Source organism: Cricetulus griseus, chromosome 3, assembly GCF_003668045.3.
Source record: "Cricetulus griseus strain 17A/GY chromosome 3, alternate assembly CriGri-PICRH-1.0, whole genome shotgun sequence".
Taxonomy (NCBI): Eukaryota; Metazoa; Chordata; class Mammalia; order Rodentia; family Cricetidae; genus Cricetulus; species Cricetulus griseus.
Window position 1 is genome coordinate 198,804,951 of NC_048596.1, and position 19,080 is coordinate 198,824,030.

The 19,080-nt window shown below is 50.7% G+C and overlaps 1 protein-coding gene across 2 annotated transcripts in view; it reads left to right on the forward strand.

Moving 5' to 3' along the window:
* The first annotated feature begins 470 nt into the window (after positions 1 to 470).
* The window catches only part of Znf469 (zinc finger protein 469), a 104,718-nt gene continuing 86,108 nt past the window's right edge, over positions 471 to 19,080 (forward strand). The window contains exons 1-2 of one of the 2 annotated variants that reach the window (XM_027410681.2): positions 471 to 1,061; positions 1,897 to 1,990. The gene's annotated coding sequence lies outside the window, so the exon portion shown is untranslated. The remainder of the gene's footprint in view (positions 1,062 to 1,896; positions 1,991 to 19,080) is intronic. The other variant, XM_035442731.1, reaches the window with a different exon arrangement.

The window sequence follows — 19,080 nt, forward strand, 5'->3', positions numbered from 1 at the left end:
AAGGAAGCTGCAGTTTCTGGTCATAAAACTCATGAAGCTGAGCAGCTCATTCTGCTGTGGGAGCCAAGCTCATGACTGGGCAGGGCTTACTTTGCCCTCTGTCTCCTATACTTGGGGAAAGTAAGCTGTGTTTGTTTGAGACAGAGTCTCTCTCACTATATAACCCTGGCTGGCCCTGAACTCACAGAGATCAGCCTGCCTCTGCCTCCTGAATACTGGGATTAAAGGCATGCACCACTATGCCCAGCAAAAAGTTTTAGAAACAGCTCATCACTGCTGTTTAGATCTGATCTTCTAAAGAGCACTTTCCCCTCTGTGGCTTCGTATGTGACTCACCATATGGACTTCAGTCCTCACTCACCACCATGTGGCTCATGAGAATTTCTTCATGGGCCCCATGTGGTCTGCAGACAGATGCCGGAAGTGGTTCTGGGGGCAGCACAGCCAAGCGATGTTACAAGTGTGAGCACACACACTATCGCACCAGGAGACTGGGGAAAACACATTTGCTTTAAAGATAAAGTGTTTCTGAGATGGTGTCCCCAGAAAGTGGGAACACCCCCCCTCCACATCTGTGGGCTGAAGAGATGGAACACAGATGTTCCCATCGGCCACAGCGACCTGGAAGCTATTAATTGGAGGGCAGATGAGACAGGAGGCTGCGTGAGTTTGGCTCTGGCAGCAGCTGTTTTTATGTTTTGCTGACAGTCTGAGCAATTCACAGTGAGATGCAGTGGGGGCGGCAGCACCTGGAGGGGATAAACCAGACTCAGCATGCATGCAACTGAGTGCACGGGACCCCAGCCACCAGCCTGGTCCTTTTCAATGCACAGTATCTCCAGGACAGGGAAGAAAATGTGTCTTTGGGGTCCATGTGACATTGGAGTTGGTTGCAGTAACCAGTGGGTTCTGTGAAGTCACAAGGAATTGGTTCATTTGGCAGTCTCAGAGTCTGGATTACCGTGGCCATTGGTGCTCCTGGGACACACTGATGAGTGAGGGGCACTGAAAGCTTTAAGGTTCCATGATGGTACCCTCCATTCCTGACAAGGCAGAAGAAGGTGTGAGGCTCTTCCTTCCTATTCTAGGCACTGTAGGGAGCATTGATGGCTGAGCCAGTGGCCTGGCTGGATTGGAGTCTGGAGCTCTGCTCTCCCAATCAGCATAGCCTCTAAAAGGATGAGCATCCTGAGTCTTTTTTTCTTCACTTCCCCAAAGCCTCTGGGATCCTAGTGGAGAGGGAAGTGCCCTGGCAGGGATTGGCTGCTTTCTGCATCTGGTTGCATGGAGAAGGACCTGAGGAAATCCTAGTCAGAGGGCAGAGAACCCAAACAAGGGGCCTAAAGGCAGAGAGGGCAGGAGCCTCAGATCACATCCCTGCTGCCTCAGACCACAAGGGGACATCTAGAATCATAGGAAATGGAGATGAGGGCAGCAGAGGAATTAGAAATGGACTCGTGAAAATCAGGGGCCGCTCTTGGGCCTGCTTAGAAGTGAGCCCACCTGGCCCCTCCCTATGCATCCCTTAGGTAGCCCAGCACAGACAGTAGGCAGCCCCTCCGAGACTCTGCAGCAACCAAAAATGCCCAGGAAACAGAGGGTGCACTGGCAGCCTTGGAGTAGAAAGACTCAATGCATCCAGGATAGATGGGCGTGTATAGAATGAAGATCTAAACATGACCGTGACAGCTTGGGAGCGTATGGGTGGGGCACAGTGAGAGGCGTGCCTGGAGGAGTGCAAGGGAACCAGAGCACTTTACAGCAGCACCCCTGAGCAGGGACTCTCTCCCCAGTGAGGCCCCCAAAGCCACCACACTTTATGCCCTGGGGTCTACACTGAGCTGCATTTTGGGAACAGTACTCACATGGCTCTAATGTTTTGCATGTGATTGACAGAGTCTGTGCTAACTGAGAGCTGTGTGAAGGAGCCCTGCAGGCAGGCCTTCTCTTTGCTGGAGGGGACACATCAGATGTGACCAAGGATCCAGAGGTAAGAGTGGCTTTCTTTTTTTATCTGTGTTGATTTGACCTCAGTTCCTGGTGGTTTTGCTCATGTTCTTGTCTCGGATTCTGTTACAGTCATTGTGGCTCCCATTACTACCGAAGTGACATTAGTGCCTGAGTGAGGCCTTAGCACACACAGATACTTGGTTAGCACCATGCCAAAGTTAGTGCTTGGGCAGTTAGTGTTGAGCCCACAAGGCCATAGAGAAGTGCTTGCTCAGTGTATGTGATGTGTCCTGGTTTATTTTTGGAAGGGACTCATTCTTCAAATGCCACATGCTAGCTGAAGATGTAACAGGGATCTCTGGGACAGATGTGCCCAGAGGGAAACATATGTAAGAGAGGAGACTGTTGCTTTTGGACAGGACACCTGCACATTCCCCCACATGTCTGGGATACCAAGAGTTCAGATAGAACTCAAAGCCACTGCTTGAGTTGTGACTGTGGGTTGCAGGGTGTGACCACTGCCATGAGACAGAGCTGCACTGGGAACCTGGGGACGTCATACCTGGCCATCCTGGATGTGCCTTGTCAGCAGCCTCTGTAGCATCTGCAGCTCCTCTGTGGGCTGCAAGATGTGGGCTGCATCTATAAAACACTCTGTGGAGCCTTCTAGGGAGGCCCAAGAAAGGGAACTGTCCTGGGAGTACAGCTGCCCTGACAACTCTAACTCTCTGTGTGGACATGCAATGTCCCAAAGGTCTTGGTGGTCACCTGAGTGTGAAGGGACGGTGCAGACCTATCAGCAGAATGACTGTCACAGAGTCCTGACATTTGCCAGCCTAGATGGCCACGCCCTGGGAGGGCTCAGGGCATTGTTGTATAAACTGTTGGCTTTCGTTGTTGATATTTATTTATCAGAGCAACTCAGTGTGGTGTGCGGGCAGGGGTAGGGTGGTCCTCTGAAAAGGGTGCCATGAACCTCCTCTCTTTGGGAGTATCAGCGTCACCCTGAGCCACTGCTGTCAATCTCATCGACTCGGGCCCCTGACACAATTGCTGAAGCAACGTGGCACATGCCAGAGGCTTCAGGTGGTGCCAGTAATGTCTGTCATTCACTCTGAGGTGATGAAATAAAGATGATGGAGAGGTGGCTATGCACTGAAGGAAGTGGGTGGGGCTGAGGTGTGCTTGACACTGGGTGGGAGCCAGGTGACATCCTGGCTCTTCTGTTTGGATGTTTCCTTGGAAAGATAACTGGAGAACAATTTAGATGGCCCATGATAGCTGTCAGGTAATTTTCCAGGCCTCTCCAGAATGATGGAGTGGATGAGGCTAAGGTCCTGGGGCTCTTGGACAAGACTTGAGTCCATAAGAGGAGGCAGTGGAAAGAGCCCGAAGGTGTGGGTGCAAGAGGTGACAGGGACTCTGGACCCTGAGTTCTTGTAGAAGAAGGCTTGCTTCCAGAGATCGCTCGGATGCCTTTGGTTGTATGAACAGTGACCTTTATATAGGGGAGATGGTTCCTCTGGATTTGCTGAGCTGCCTCTTAGTTCCCAGGACAGGCTCAGTGTCCACCAGGGAAGGTGAGTCAGGAGTCCTCCTTAGGTCTAGCTCTGCACTCAGGGGACCAGGGGCAGCTGGGCTTCTCTTTCCAAGGGACAAGGTTATGTTGGGTTCTCTCAGGGCACAGAGACACACAGATGTGATCCCTCATCTCAGGGACTTTGAAGTATTCAGAGTAGATCCCACTGTGTGCCAGTTCCTCTTAGGCTTTGTAATAGCCATCACCAGAGCATCTATGGCAGCACCAGCACCCTCAGCCTGACTTAAAAAGTGATGCTAACCAAGATCACTTGGGATATGTCTCAGCCCAGCCCACTCCTATCTATCATCCTTTCTGGCCCCACCATTTAGGAAACTGACTGCAAGCAGGTGACATGGCTGTCCTCCCTCTGAACTGTAATGCAGAGCTGTGCCACCAGAGGGCGATGTGGAGGTCTGGGGAGTCCTATAGCTGAGACAGCAGGACTGCATCTCAGGCAACCTTGGACTCATCCAGCAGTTGCAGTGAGCTCTTGCTGCAGTGTTCTCCTGTCCTTCTGGAATGAAGTTCATCCTCTTGGGCTCAGTGCCCTGCCAAAGGGCAGTGTACAGAGAGTTAGGAGGGATGGTCGTCATCCTGGTGTGGACAGTCCAGAGACTGGTCACAGTGTTAACAGAGCCAAATAGAACTGGGTCCAAAGACCAGAATTTCTGCCTTGAATGTCATGAGGTTAGTTCTGGTGCCTGTGATACCCACTGAGTGGCACTGGCTGTAAAAGAGTTAATACTGACTCACGTGACTCAGTGGCCCATAGCTTAGGTACTGAAGAATTCTGAGGTCAGATGATGTCTCCAAGATTCCCTTTTCTTCTCTCTCCTGCCTCAGCCTGATGTTTGGGATTCATAGGGCCCAGGGACAACCATACAGCAGGTCTGGAGACATGTGGTGTGTCCTATGGTCAGGGGCTATGTACATCTAGTTGGTGTCCATTTCACAAGCCAAGAGTCATGTAGGAAGTATTCTTCATACCACTGGGCAGTCACAACTAGTTTCCGGCTAACCCACGCAGTGGCAACTCTCCTGGGGGTCAGTGCCATTGGTCCTTGGAGATAGTGTGTCCCATCTGTTCTGACAGATTCTCTCTAGAGTCTTGCCTACAAAGCCCCACAGAATCCTTTATGGGTTAAGTCCCACAGGATGGAGTGGCAGAATTGCTTACTGCAGTTCTGAGAGCCATATCTGCTTGCTGCTGTTAGTGGCTCAGTGTCCAGGTGTCTCCGGGGCTTTCTGCACCTGCTGTGGCCATGTGCTCACTGCCATAGTCCTTTCCTGCCCCACCCCCTACTGCTGTGGGAGAGTCAGACATTGGCACCCTGTTATCTGTCTGCAGGAGCCAGGGCTAGGCTGTCCTCTGGCCACAGATCTGAGATGTTTGCCATCAAGAGAGGACATGACCTGTGCTCTCCTCCCAACCTGTCACCTGGCCTGGGCCACCGCCAGGGCTGTCAGGCAGGTATGAAAGGGAAATTAGGGATCTATCAAGTTGGGCTGTCTGTGACAAGAAGCCATCGCTCAGCTGGGCTGGCTTGGAAGAGGCACAGGAGAGCTACTGAACATTTGAGTGGAAATATCTGTGTGCCCCCGGTTCTGTGTGTGGACCTATGACAGGTGCTGCCCAGGCCCAGCCCCAGATCCCCACAATCTGATTTGCGTTCCCACTTCTGCATGTGGGTGGCTACACAGGTGCTGCCTGGGCCTGGCTCCTGCCCCCCTGGCTCCTGTCCAGACCCCACCTGCTCCCACATCTTGTTCTCTGTCTTTCCACACTTTGATCATCACTTCTCTTTTGGTCTCTACATCTGTAATGTTGCTTTTGTCGGGGTCCACGGCTCCTGGAGGTTGAGCTCTAGGAAGGATAGGAACCATGGCAAAGAGATGTGTGGCCAGGCTGTGTTGAGCAGTTAAGGAAAGTGTGTTCTTGCTGTCCTCTGGGCTGCCTTCTGGTTTTCTTGTTGTGGCTTATTTTTTTAACCTGTTTACACTGCAGTATGTCTAGTGTATGCTAACGGAGCCAGGCATCTAGCACAGCCATGAGGCACGAGGTCAGAAGCCAGCAGCAAGGGCCAGTGCTTTTCTCTAAGGTAGCCATGCCCTGTGCTGTTCCTTTTGCTTTTCGTTTATAGTCTTAGGCTAGCTGCAGATTCCTTAAGCATGGCACACAGGTTCCCCCTGTGTTTGGATTTTATTAATAATGTCCCCAGGGAGGTGACTTAGTTTACCTCTTGGAATGTTCACTTTCTTCCAGTGCATCTGGGCTGTTCTCCAAGGCCCAAGGGCCATTTCTCCTTTCTTCTGGGTGGCAGTCCCTTGTGTGAGGGCTCTGTGCTCACAGACTCTGATCCCAGGTCACAGGAGTCTCCAGTGCTGTGTGTTAAGCTGCTGTGAAGACCTTGGGGCTCTGTAGACATGTACAAAGGTTTCTCTGAGGCCCATGTGTGCATGAATGCTGGGGGCAAAGGGTGTGTGTGCCCACAGAAACCGCCAGAAGTAGTTACAGGGTGCCCACAGCTCCAGGTGCTATAATTAGCTGTCATTAATGTCTCCATTTTCCTTTTCTATCTAATAGTGTCAAAATGGTACTTTTTAAAGTTAGCTTCTTTGCTGCTATTGTAAAGAGACATCTCTCAAACAGTTCTATAAAGGTTGTGATGGGAAACACCCCCCTCAGATCCACTCCACCCTCATTTCCTGCCCCTCATTGTCACTACCCTCAAGCTGGTTCCTGGCCTTTGATCTCCTGTCTTGGGTACTGGTGTGTGTGGCTAAGAAGGTCTCTCCACAGGAGCTTCTGTGCCTGCACTGAGATGACCACCATTGTGCTGGCTTCGTGATGCTCAGGTCACTGTGATTTGGAACTGAGTCCTTTCAACTCCTGTAACTTCCTCTTCTTTGTTACAGGTACTGCTGTTAGTGTGTTGATTCATGGGCACGTCCCCTGGTAGCTTCCCAGAAAGAAGTCCAGGAGAGACATCTGAGAAGGCCTGTGTGTCCCCCTGAGTGTTTGTTCTCCTCTGTCATAGTCTACTTCACCACAGTGAAGTCTGGTTTTGATTCTTTGTATATTTGCTCATTCCATTTGTCTTACCTGGAACGTGATCTCCGCCTAGCCACCTGCTGAAATCTTGGTCATGAGACTGACCTCAGATAACACCTCCTCCAGACCTCCTTGACTTGCTGAGTTCTTTGCCCATTGCACCTGTGATCTAGTTTTTATAATACTTACATATTACACCCTCATCCCTTTATGTGTTCATTGACCCAGTCTCCGTTTTGTGAGCACTTACTGTGTGTGAACTTACTGAATAAAAAAGGTCGTGAGACAAAACTCTATGAGTTCAATGTTTTTAGTGATTCTGTAGTGACAGTGATATGATGATACAGTGGTGGTGGTGGCGATGATGATGATGATGAATAGATCGTGGTCATGGTGATGTTGATAGCAATGATGGTGATAGTAATCAGGGCATAGCAGTGATGGCGATAATGGTGGTGATGAGGGAGGTGATGATGAAATATGATGGTGATGGCGGTGATGGCAATGGTGGTAATAATGACAGAGAACAATAACGCAACAGCACCAGCGGGTGAGCACCAGTTGCTGAGTGCCTGTTGTGAACCACCATGTTAGTGCCCCTCAAGAATGGACTCAATGAGTCTCCACTTCCACTCTGTGAAGAAGCTAAAACAGAGGCATAGGGCAGCTGGTAATCAGCTCTTGCCCCAGGCATTAGACCCCAGTGAGTGCATTCCTGAGCTCTCTTGCACCATGTACCTAACACCCCTGGTAACTGACGTCAGAAACTCTCAGATTGGCAAATGTGTGTGGCTTGATTCATAGACCAGATCCAAACGTTCTGAAGCATGCAACCATTGGCTTGCTTTATGCAGTTGGGGGAGGAAGCTCCTTGCAACACCACCTAACCAGGGGTAGCTGTCACTGTCACTGTGGGCAACAGGCATTCCTAAGTGTCTGGAGCCTCGGCTGTGTCACAATCCAATGAAGATAGACTCTTCCCAGACATTCCTTGGGAAAGATGTTTGTTCCCAAGTCATAGTCATCTTGCAGCACCCACAGACCAAAAAGCAGCAGGAGATGGAGCTGCCCACAGGGCGACCCCAGCTGAGGCAGTCACAGCCAGGGGCCGACAGCACCATGCTGACTCATGCCAGCTGGAGCTAACATATGCTGCCAAGGCCTCTGTACTGAAGGCCTTTCCCATGCCCTTGCTCTCAACATTGTCTCTTGCACTTCTCATGAGCTTGAAAGCAGTAGGAGAAGGGCAGGAGAAGACACTGTGTGCAGAAGGTCACATGCTTGAAAGCGGTACCCATAGAGGGCAGGAGGAGACACTGTGTGCAGAAGGTCACATGCTTGAAAGCGGTACCCATAGAGGGCAGGAGGAGACACTGTGTGCAGAAGGTCACATGCTTGAAAGCTGTACCCATAGAGGGCAGGAGGAGACACTGTGTGTAGAAGGTCACATGCTTGAAAGCTTACCCATAGAGGGCAGGAGGAGACACTGTGTGCAGAAGGTCACATGCTTGAAAGCGGTACCCATAGAGGGCAGGAGGAGACACTGTGTGCAGAAGGTCACATGCTTGAAAGCGGTACCCATAGAGGGCAGGAGGAGACACTGTGTGCAGAAGGTCACATGCTTGAAAGCGGTACCCATAGAGGGCAGGAGGAGACACTGTGTGCAGAAGGTCACATGCTTGAAAGCTGTACCCATAGAGGGCAGGAGGAGACACTGTGTGCAGAAGGTCACATGCTTGAAAGCGGTACCCATAGAGGGCAGGAGGAGACACTGTGTGCAGAAGGTCACATGCTTGAAAGCGGTACCCATAGAGGGCAGGAGGAGACACTGTGTGCAGAAGGTCACATGCTTGAAAGCGGTACCCATAGAGGGCATGAGGAGACACTGTGTGCAGAAGGTCACATGCTTGAAAGCGGTATCCATAGAGGGCAGGAGGAGACACTGTGTGCAGAAGGTCACATGCTTGAAAGCGGTACCCATAGAGGGCATGAGGAGACACTGCACAGAAGGGAGCGGGTCTTTGGAGTTCTCAGAGCAGTTCATTCCCAGTCCTGTGTTTGATGTCCCTTTCCTGAAGCCATTGTGTCACATCTGCTGTTTTCAGGGTGATGGCATCTCAGGGCCACATTTGGTTCCAAGTAATTAGTTAAGAGCCCCAGTCAGCAGTGCACATGATCATGTGTTAGTTACTGGATCCTTAATGGGCTTTTTAAAGTTTTGAGCTCTCTGAGTTTACAATGATAAGTAAATTAATATTGAGAACTAAGTGGGCCTGACTCCAGGTCTCTACACCAAATGGGAACTGTTATCTTCCTCATCTACCCCCCCCAACACTCTAGGCAAAGTTCCTGCTAATCCAGGTGTTACTCAACCATATGCTCATTACTGGTTCCTACATTGTATTATTTCCACTTCCAGTCTTCTGAATGGATGAATGAAGTGGTGAATGACTGAAGTCACATCTCGTGGGCACTCACTTGTTTATGACAGTATTGAATATGGCCTTATGACATCAAGCCAACTGTGTTTTCAGTTTGATGTCCTCCTTTGGACAGATACTGTGGCTGCTGCTACGGAAGTGAGTACTTCACTGTGTTATCCCTGGCACTGAACACTGCCTGGACCTGATTGCATCAGCCTTGTCACTGACCCCTGCCCACAATGGCTCCTGCCATGGAAGTGACCTAGGACGTGACTGCTGAGTGACTCCAGGTGGGCCAGGATGTGCTCACCGACAGATAGGGGTGGCCTGACTGCCCTCTCCTTTGTGCCCTGGCTCTCAGCTTCAGGGCTATATGTCCCTTGGGAGTCTGATGTTCACCCGATGTTGTCCCCTTGAAGTCCTGTCATGCACTTGGACCCACAGCTTCATTGTGGGTTTGATCTGCAAACTGATCAGAATCCAGGGTTGTCAGATTTGGGAGCTGTTTCCCATTCAGTAAGAAGCCAGTGTATAATCCAGCCAGAGCGCTGGGGAATGGCTCAGTGAGCATGAGGACTTGCTGGATAAGCATGAGGACCTGAGTTTGAAACTCAGCACCCACACAAGAAGCCAGGCATGGCTGCACATGTGCCTGTAACCGCAATGCTGAATGGCAGGAGAATAGAAACATAATGTCTTTGGGGCTTTCTGGCTGCTAGCCTAGCTCCAGGTTCAGTAAGACACCCTGTCTCAAGGGAATACTATGGAATGTGATCGAGCAAGACAGCTAGTATATTCCTCTAGCACACACACACACACACACACACACACACACACACACACAGTTTCTCAAGTTGTTCCATGTGCAAACATGTACTTGTCTTATCACTGAGCAGGATACCCCGGCTGCCCTTTCAGGCAGCTGTTGTCTTTCTATTTGAGAGAAGACTGAGGCTTGGCTTTGTAGAGTAACTTACCTGGAAGTGCCCTCGTAATAAAAAAAAAATGGAGTCAGGATTAAACTTGCCTTGCTAGTTAGCCTGTCACCTCTCAATCAGCCCTTCCCACAGCAGGCAGAGAACTGAAGGGCCTGTATGAGACACTTTGCAGTGCTGATGGCTCATTTTAGCTATGGAATAGGCAGGCAGGCAGAAGAGCAGAATTATGGGGCTTCCAGACCCAGTGACTGGGAAAGTGCATTAGCTGTGCTCTGCCTCACTTCTGGGATAGAAGACCTCTCCTTTGGTAGCCGGTGTGGGTAGTTAAGATTTGCTCATCAGTGTGTCCCAGGAGCTGGGACTGGCCTCCGTGTGTTGATATCCTCGTGTGAGAGGTTGGTGCCAAGGGGCCTGAGGATCCCATCCTGAGGCAAATCATACTTGGGGACTAAGGCTTACCAGTAGATGTTGGGTTTGGAGAACAGGAAGTGGATTTATATCCAGTGGTCACAGATGAGGACAATGAGTGACATGGGAGGAGCTAAGGGACAGGGCAGAGGAGACTCGGGAATGGTGATGGAGCTGGAGGAACTCCAGGTGAGCCTATATGGGCACAAGCAGAGTGGGCATTAAACAGTTGTGGCTCAGAGACTGCAGTGATGGATTCCTTGGACCTAGCCATGAGCAGTGAGCCAGAGACACCTGGGGATGGGCAGAAGGGCACTGGATAGAAGGCCTGACTGTACATCCCTACTACAATCCCAAAGTGGTGACTTAGTGTCTGCAGGCCTCTGCCATCCCTTCCGTGACAGCCGACTGGCCAGGACTACAGTGAGAGACTGGGAGCAATCACTCATGGAAATACTTCCCTGAAAAGCTGTGTGGCAGGAGACGCTCATGGTAAAGAGCCAAACAGACCATGTTGCAGAATGGGCATGAAGGGGAGAATAGTGTGGGATCTGGGTAGAATGAGGTGGCAGCCTAACCAGAGCTCAGTGCACTTGGCTGAAGGCTGGGCCCATCGCTACCCCTCCTGTGGCGACATGCAGACTGAGTCTGTCACTTGCCAGTGGCCTTTTCAGCACTTGCTCAAGTCAATTTTTCCATATATTAGCTTCTTCCAGCCCAGGTTATAAAGTCCCTCCTGGCTGAATTTAATTTGTGTACAATTCACTCTAAATCTTATGTTCTGAATCCTTACCTGACACTAACCCACAAGAATGTCCCTTGAGGGGCACAATTCCAAGAGGTTTATAAATGCCCCAGATTTGAGAACATATTTCTCATCCTTTATGCAGATAGACGGAGATAAATGCTGACCCCCCCCATCACAGTACAAATCTACCTCCACTCCATTCTCTTAAGTCAACAGACACTTTGACTTAGTGTGGTTGATGGGTGGATTAATGGATAGTGAATGGGTAGATGGGCAGATAGATGAATTAATAGATAGGTAAACGGGTCAACTGACTGATGAGTCAATAGGTGAATTGTTGTATTAGTGGATAGGGGAGTGGCAGCATGGCTTGAGCATGAATGAAAGGGTAGATTAATGAGCCTGTAAAGGATGATTCATTGATTAATAGGTAAATTGGTGGATTAGTGAGTAGTTGAGTGTGAGAGAATGAAGGGTGTATGGATGGACCTATGGGTGGGTGGATGGATAGACGGATGGATGAATGGCTGGCAGATGGATGGACTCATTCACTAAGCAGATAGGCAGTGATGTCCCATGACACATGCTTGTGTGAGCATTTTTCTTCTTAAGGCCTCTGTACTGGCCATTTCTTCTTCCTCGAAGTCTCAAAGGGGATGCATTGTTTGCCTCTCAACCTAAATGTCTCCTCCTCTTGAAGTTTTTCTTTGATTCTGCAAGGAGACCAGCGTAGAATGGAAGGCTGCAGTATCAAACCAAGGTGGGTGTGTCAAGTCCTGGGGTCTGGGTGAGGGTCACAAGGCAGGAAAGGCCATGGGTTTGTGGTTAGGGATGGCTACTTAGAATTTCGGTTTTGGTCCTGAAGCAGAAGTCAGACTGAGGGGACAGGTGTCCCATGCTGAGGGGAATAGGTGCAAGGAGGGGCTCAGTGACATCAAGAGAGCGCCACATTCCTTCCCAGGTCTCCCAGGAAGCTCTGGCTTGCATCCCTCTGTGAACAAAAGTTTCTTGGGACTGAAATAGGCTGGACCAGCAACAAAGATCAGAGAAACTGTCAGACTAGAACATCCATCAGAATTAACTGCTGACCCATGTGCCATCCAGACATTGCCCAAGACAGCTCCCTACACTTGTATCCTGCTCCCAAGATGAAGTTCGGGCTTTCCTCCCTCCTTTCCTGTCTCTCCCTTTTAATCCCTCCCCCATTTATTCCCTGCATTCTTTCCTGGTGCTGCCTCATTGTCTCCTGTAAGATCTGGGGTATCTAAGCTGTCTACAGCATAGTTTTGCAATCCTCTCATTCAGTACCCACTCAACATTTCTGCTCAGCCTTGGCTAGGTTTGGATCCCCAATTTCTTAGTTCCCAGTCGGTTCAAGAACACTAGCAAGAAAAGATTTCTTGTAACCAGGTGTGGTGGTGTCATTTGTGACCCCCAAACCTTGGTAGGCTTAGGACAGATGACTGTGAGTTCAGGGCCAGGCTACAAAGTGAGACCCTGGCTCAAAATGAAAAAGAGAAAGGAGGCGGGTGGGTGCACATTCTTTGGAAGCAGGGTTATCCCAGGCAAGAAGCTTTTTCCAGGGGGAGCTTGCCACCCCCGCCCCGTGTCCCTGTATCTAGTCACTGAAAGCTGACACAGTATCCTCCTAATGACAATGGTCGTTCCCCCAACAATCTGGCCTCTGCTATCTCTGTGACCCAGTGTCTAGCAGATGTCATGGTGCTGTAGCAGGGCCTGTATAAATGCAGTTGGGACTGGGGAAGGCCACTTCTGAAGGTCCTGCAGCACTAAGGGCTATAGGATGGGGCCTGGGAATCACCTAACAGTCATTCCAGTAACAGAAGAACTGTCAGAAATGACCTATGCCCTTGTGCTATCCATAGTCCTAGTGAGCAGTGAGAAACCTGCAGCCAGGACGAGCAGGCCCAGGGTCTCCAAAGGTTTCTGTGACTTCAGCATAACCCCTCTTACTGGGGGGGGGGGGTGAAGTTCTCATGTGTCGTGGTTTCCATGGGAGGAGATGCCTGGCAGCACTAGCCTGCTTGTGAGGGACATAAATGGCCACCTCAAAGTGGCCACATCCATTTCTGCACACACAGAGACAACAAGGAGCTAAGGGACAGAGCTTACAGTCTCTGCGCACTGGGAACAAGGACACTCTGAAGATACGCTTATAGCCCCTGCACACTCCGAACAGTGCTGTCTTGTGATGTACACGTGGCACCTGGCAGGAACCTCAGAATCTACATTCAGCCTGAGACGCAGGGGCTTCTTGAGAGGAAGCCACGGGACTCTGTGCACAAGACACATCTAACTATGAGAAGAAGACAGCCCCAGCAGGGTCTGGTTTTGATGAGCCTCAGCCTCAGGCTGTCCACTTCACAGAGAAGGCCCCTTCCTGCACGGATCCTTCCCTGCGACAGCAATTTCCCTTCCACTGCAGCCCTGGAAACCCTGATGAGATTCATCAGCCTGGAGGCCACTGATGGTCTCCTGCCAACTACTCTAGACCCCAGATGCTGGGTGGGAGTGGCTTGGCCTCACAGGCACAAGTTCCTAACCCCATAGTAGCATTGGTGCTGATGGGCATGTACATACTCAGCGGAAAGGAAGGGAAGCCACTTCACACAAGGTGGGAAAATGGTGGCTGTGGTGTGGCTCATTGTTTGGGGCTGTTTATGGCAAGGGCCATGTCAGATGTTCAAGATGGACATGGAGCCCCAGTGCTATGTCCAGCTTCATCTCTCAGCATCTCGTGATCTCCAAACACTGAGAGCATCATCTCTCCAAAGGAGAAGGACTCAGTGTCCAGTAAGCAGCCAGCCATGTCAGCCACTGTCCCAAGTGTCTAGGTACAGGTAAAGTGGAATGTTGACATAGCGTGGAGGGTGGGGTGGAGACAAGGCAGTCCTGATTCCATTTGTCACCCACAATGGCTGGGGTGTTTTCAGTTCCATTCAGATTTGCTTCCCACAGCTGAACAGGGAGTTTGAGGGAGTGAGTCACAGACTGGTGGGCAATGAGACCGGTCCCATCTACCTGGCCACATCCACTTTCCCCCTGCATGGCCCCAGGTCCTGCTTTCTGTTCGTTTACCATCATGGGAGATGTGACCAGATGTGGCCAGCGGGTAACTGGTTTGCCTCTGTCGATTTTGTTACCCCCAGCACATGGCACACAGCATGTGGCACCAGCCCCCATTGTCAGGCTGCCCAACCTGTCCTCAGAAGCCCCTCTGAGGTTTGGAATTGGAAGGGAGTAGGGCTCTGGGGAAGGAAAGGAGGAGGAGGAGGAGGAATCAGAGCAGACAAAGCCGGTCTACCAGGAACTTCTAAACCCAGGCCTGCCCACAGCTGCCCAGGACAGTCTGGACCTCAGCCACTTGCCATGTCAGATCTCTGGAGAAGACTAAGCATATATCATGGTTTGGGTGTGAGGTGTCCCTATTGTGTTGGAGGCTTAGTCCCCAGATGGTGGTGAGATCATGTGGGCACTCATATGACCCGCTGATGAGTTCATAGATGATCAACAAGTGGGAAGTGGGGCCTATTTGAAGAAATAGGGGTGCAGTTTGAAGGGAGTGTCTTGTCTGTCCTTCCCCCCTCTCCTTTCTTCCCACCAAAGGTGAGCAGTAGCTCTTCTTCACTCAGCCCTCTTGCCACAATACTCTGCCTCATGCGTGCCAACACGGGAGGGGCAAAGAGATCATGAGCTGAACCTTCTGAGATCGTGAGCCAAAATAAATCATTCTTATGTTGGTTTCTCTCAGTAACTAACCTTAAAAATAAGGGGCAGCTATTCTCTTAGCAGAAACCAAGAGCTTCTTCAGTTAGAAGTCTTGGTTTGGAATATCACAGAAGTGTAAGGAAAAAAATAGAATCCTACTGTGGATTTCGTGTCCCCCCCATTCCAGAAGTTTCTTGTAGAGTTTACAAATGTAAATACAAAGGCATGTAACCCATCAAGGCATGGCCAAGGACAAGCTCTGGGGTGTCTCCACGTTTCACATCGCAGGTCTGGATGAGATGTGCATGCATGACTGGCAGGCAGTTTTGTCAGCAGCAGTCACAAGTAGATGGAGACATGTGGCTCCAGTCTTCTACTGTGACTCTTGCAGCCCTGAATGGAGCTATTGCTAAATGCTTCTGGCCCCTATGACTGTCTGGGAGCCCTGACATAGCACTGACAACACTGGACCATGAACAGACAGCTTTGAAAAATCCGGAGCTCATAAAGCTGGTGGGAATTAGAGAAATTGAATGTGTCAACATAGGAGCGATGGTGTAGATCAGAGAAAGACTGATTTCCCTAGCATCCCGGCTGCTGTGCTCCAGCCATCCTGGCTTCTGTGACAGGTATTGGAGACCAGACAGCTTGAACATCTGTGCTGGAGTCCAGATGCCTGAGGGCAGGTGCAGTCATTCTCGGGGCCTCTTCTGGATACTAATGTCACCTTCACTCCATGTCTGCAGATATGGAACTGGGTGCTGTCCTGTGGGTCCCTTTCATATAGCACAGTCACCTTCATGAGGCTTTGTTCCCTGGATCTGTCACTTTCCAGTGACCCATTTTCTCATGCTACCCCCTTGGGATCAGGAGTCGTGTGAGCTTGGGGGACACAATGACAGCCTGAACCACATCTTCTCTACTTGTTCCCATGTTCATTCATCCATTTGTTTACTCATTCATTAATTCCTAGTGCATGTACAGACATTGCTGGGACACAGGTTCCCAAGAGAAACCTGGCAGGCACCATGCCCCTAACGTTGAGAGCCCAGAAGTCTGTTCACACTCCCTAGCACACACTTGGAAATGGGTGGAAGTAAGGCAGAGAAAGACTAAAAGGATATCTGAGATAGATGACAGGTCACAGTGAGGGAGCCTCCATAAATGGGGTCCTCAAAGGCCTCCAAGAAGTAGAGTTCTACAAAGCCTGTGTTGAGAACTAGAATACTGATGGGCTATGGAGTGGACGTGTTGGGTCGGAGGGTACAGATAAAGGGTAGGAAGTCCAGGGATGGGTACAGGGGAGCCAGCAGTGCCAGAAGAGGGCCTGGCAGTGGGCAGGAGCATGCTATAGTTTTGAGGGTCCTTCTCAGGTGACCATTACCTCTCTGGACACACCTGAGCTCCATGTAGGGGAGTACTAGACTCTGAACTCCTGGGCCCCCTCACTGTTCACTGTGAGGCTTTGAAAAAAAGGGGGGGCCTCTGGACTCCTAGTGGAGCAGCTGTCTCAAAGGTCCTGTTCTCCTCTAGGGGAGTAGGTGACACAGGTGTGTTCATGGTGAGACAATGCCCCAAGCTTGGCTTCTACTGGGTGTTCTGCCTTGGGGTATGAATGAATATGAGGACATGTTCACTCCAAGGTATGGTTGAAGAAAGGCATTTGTTGTAGATGTGTAGGACAGTATAGCTAGAGGTCTCTGGAAGAGTCCAGAGCAGGGGGAGAAAGTAGTGGACTGAACAGGCCAGCAGACTGAGCAGGCCATGAGAGGAGTGGTGGTGGAAAGTGACAGCAGAAGAGGAGAGAAAGCCAAGAGGGCAAAGAGGCCAAGATTGAGCCAAGAGAGGAGCCAAGAGAGAGAAGAACCAAGAGAGCACATGGCCAAAATAATAGGGTTATATAGCAGAGAGGGGGAGAAAGCTGGGGGAAGGGAAGGGAAGCCCCTGACAGGTTTAAGGTAGGGGTGGGGTAAGAAGTGTTGAGGGGAGCCATAGGTACTGAATGAACCTGGAGACCAAGGGACACCTTGGTGTGCTAATAGACACCAGTTATCCTTTTGTCCAGGTTTTTTTTGGATGTGGTGGCGGGGACCTGACAAGGAGCTCCCTTGGAAGAGTCTTGGAGAGCTAGCCAGGCTCAGAATATAACATTCTAGGAGTCATCACCTAATCTCCATGTCCTGGAGGACCTCTCTGTGTTGTCCCTATGGGGCAAGCCTGGCAGCTACAGGTCCCTTGAGCAAGGCTGAGGAGAAGAAGGCAAGACTGGGACACCCTTGTTTGCTTTCAACTTTCCACATTAGGAAAATTTAACAAGGCGTAGACAGGGTGTGGACGCACTACAGCCTCACTAATTCAGATGGACCTGTTCCCAGGATGTTGGTCCCGTACTGGAAGGTCACAGAGCCCACCCCACCCTCCTCAGTCGGCTCCAGCCCACAACCTGACTGAGCTTAGTACCACAGCAGGTCTGCACCAGCTTATGCAAATAAATGTGTCAGGAGCTCTCCATTCTCAAAGCCAAAGCCCCCTCCCACTGGTTTTAACTCCTCCCAAGTGCAATCACCCCCCCACACACACACTTCATCACAGCAGCCCCTCGTGGACACTCTTAGCCTGGTGAGGGTAAACCTATGGCAGGAGTCTCCCAGACACTGGCTCTGTCTCCCTGGATGCAGAGACCAGGCTAGCATTCCAGTGCACAGGACATTGTTAGAGGAGGGAAGAGGCAGCCTAGGAACCTGGAGTCCAGAGAGAAGGCTTCCTAAGGGAAGGGCTTGAAGCAGACCAAGGACAGTGGTCAAGGTCCATCAGCTCAGGTTGTTCCTAGGCAAAGGGAACTGGGTAGAAATTCGTGGATGCCACAGAAGTCTGGAAGAAACATGTCTTCAGGGTCTCTGGCAACTTGTCTTGAGATTGTGACCATGAGAGCCAAGGGCTGAACTCTATGGGGACTATGATGTTTACATGATGGCGGCCTCTGTGTTCTTGGGCAGCCTTTAAAAGACAAGATCTCATGAACCCTCCCAAACTGGGTACCAACCCTGCAACCTTGCCCAGCTAAGAGGTCATCAGGGTAAGGGGGCCTTTGCCTATGCCTTGAGGGTCCTACGTGGTCCACTCTCAGCTTGTTGTTAGACTCTATGGAGCCCACAGTGTGGCAGAGGAAGGACTCCCAGGGCCAGGTTGGTTCTTAGCAGCATCAGCTGATGAAGGAGCCAGGTTTAGATGCTCAGGGGACAAGTCCCACCAACCTTGATCCAATTTGACTTGAGTTGCCTGACCAGGGAAAAGAGACTAGAATCATCAACCTCCTGTCTCCTGCACTGGCATCTTCCCTTGGTGGAGGTCACTTCTTGTTCACCAAAGCCTGTTCTACTCTAGGAGCCTCTGGCCACTGGAGCACTCCACCGCTGGGTGGACACTGGACTTGCAGTTGGAAGAACCAAGTTTAGGCTTTGCCGACAAGCTGGCCATGCCAGCCATCTGTCCTGTCATGTGGTCTACACTATCAGAGACACCAGCTCTCCCTGGCTCTCTTTTAGAAGCTTCTGGAGCAGGCACATGCTACCTGTGGCGTGTTTTAGTGATGTGCCTCATTCCACATTGATGCTGCCATGATACGTTTGCCTGAAGTTACAGAGCTGCTACTGAGTTGTATTCCGCTCACCTCCTGCAGGGCAGCACACAGTCCTATGAAATGCTTGGTGATGTTGGGCGTGGGTACCTTCCAGCAGGATTCACAGCCCAGTTTGTTTCCTCTGACCAGAGGGTAAGGTATGTCTGATACCCATTCCTAAGTGCCCAGCTTGGAGCCCAGTAGGAGATGGGTTGGACACACATACTCCAGGCCCCAAGCAGTCCCACTCACCTCAAACATTTCTCTCAGGAAAAGCTGTTGCTGCTGCCTGGCCCTGCCTACTTCTTCAGAGAACCACTGGCTCAGAGTAGGAGCTTCCTAAGGAACCAGGTTGCTCTGGGGCTATTGAGCTGATACTCAGTATCTGAGCCCATACTCGGTGCCTGTTCAGACTCTCTTTCAAATGACTTTGGGAGCAGTTTGAGATTTTCCGGAAAAATTCTTCCAGAAAGTCATCCTAGGGTGTAAGGAGAGTCCTGGGAAGGGAGTGAGGCCATCTATTTACAGCCACTTATCTTATCTGGGACTGGCTAGGACAAGAAACCTGAAGGAATCCATATAGTCTCTATGCACTGCAGACCCTCCCACACTATAGCTGAGTATACAGGGC